The 1,425-nt window shown below is 35.9% G+C and overlaps 1 non-coding gene across 1 annotated transcript; it reads left to right on the top strand.

Moving 5' to 3' along the window:
* The first annotated feature begins 257 nt into the window (after nt 1–257).
* On the top strand, nt 258–364 carry LOC147824156 (U6 spliceosomal RNA). Its single transcript, XR_015442791.1, has one exon. It is a non-coding gene; the product is annotated as a U6 spliceosomal RNA (small nuclear RNA).
* Nucleotides 365–1,425: the final 1,061 nt, after the last annotated feature.

Genomic DNA, 1,425 nt, shown 5'->3' with positions numbered 1-1,425 from the left:
TTTTTTCTTTTCTGTTGCTAAAATCCATAAATGGATTCCTAAATTTTAATTTTTGCTCAATTGAACTATATTTTTTGTATATAGTAAATAACTTGTAAAATGTGCTTACTTGAATTATTTTGTTATTAAATATAGTAATGCAGGTTCTTGGAAGAAAATATTTAAAAGTGGAAATAGAAAAGAAGAGAATAAGTCAATAAAAATGTGAGCAATTTACCCGCCTCACCACATGGTTTTGCTGTATAAAACATCTTTGAGTGCTCGCTTCGGCAGCACATATACTAAAATTAGAACTGTACAGAGAAGATTAGCATGGCCCCTGCGCAAGGATGACACGCAAATTCATGAAGCGTTCCATATTTTTTCATATAGGCAGGTTTTCAAGCTAGGAATATACTTTCATTAATAGGTGCTATTCAAATTTTATATTTCTTCCAGAGTCAGTTTCATTAATTTGTCTTCCAAGGTACTTCATAGAAGTTGTCAAATGTATTTCAAAAAGGATTTTTATAATATGCTTTCTATATCCTTTTAAATTCTGTAAAATCTGTGATAATGTCCTCTAAATCTTGATATTGTAATTTTTAAAAATGTATAATTGATATTGTGTAATAGGAAAAAAAGGTCTAAAGGAGCAGGGAAAGTGGGAGGGGTAGAGGAAAGGAAAGAAGGGAAAAGAAAAAATATGAGAAAACGAAAAAATGGAAACAAAATCTTTGTAAATAGGGAAACATGGAGGGGGTGAAGGGAGGTCAGGGGAAGGGGAAAAAAAAATAAGAACCAAGATACGTCATGTAAAGTTACAAGATCCCAACAATGAATGTAACTGTATTGCATACCTAAAATGTACCAATAAACTTAATGGAAAATAAACACCTTTGAAAAGTGGGGTGGGCGGGCAACGCACTTTTCGGTCCCACTTCTGTCTCTCTTAGACAGAAGCTTTTGTTCTCTCAATAAATTTTTCTTACTCTTAAAAAAAAATGTGAGCAACTTGTTAGTTGCTATTATTCTCTTTCCTGAGACAAAATACCCGATACTCAAAGTTAAAGGGGGAAAGTTTATTTGGCTTACAGTTCCTAAAGGTGCAGAGGTTTCAGTCCATAATTGGCTGACTCCAAGGTAAAGTGGAAAAGGAGAAACAGTTCGTGGCGGTGGAAGCCATGAAAGCAACAACGGACCTTAAGAGCATCTTTCTTCCCCTTTTACCTTATTCAGACTACTTAGGGCAGGTAACACTCAAGCCCTTAATCCTAGTCCCCTCCGGCCTATCCCCACCATGAATCAATCATACACTCTAGATTTAGCCACCTCCAAAATAGCCCCACCTCATTCACATGAGCCTTTTCGAGGAGTCTAAACACAAGCCATAACACCAATATTCTTTCCCTCTCTCACTCTCTGTCCCTCTCTTCCTCTCCCCTT

This window comes from Heterocephalus glaber, unplaced genomic scaffold, assembly GCF_053883595.1.
Source record: "Heterocephalus glaber isolate CG9 unplaced genomic scaffold, H.glaber_assembly_v1.0 deba00001553, whole genome shotgun sequence".
Taxonomy (NCBI): Eukaryota; Metazoa; Chordata; class Mammalia; order Rodentia; family Bathyergidae; genus Heterocephalus; species Heterocephalus glaber.
The sequence above is the reverse complement of the archived record's forward strand: the minus strand, read 5'-3'. Positions and strand labels throughout refer to the sequence as shown.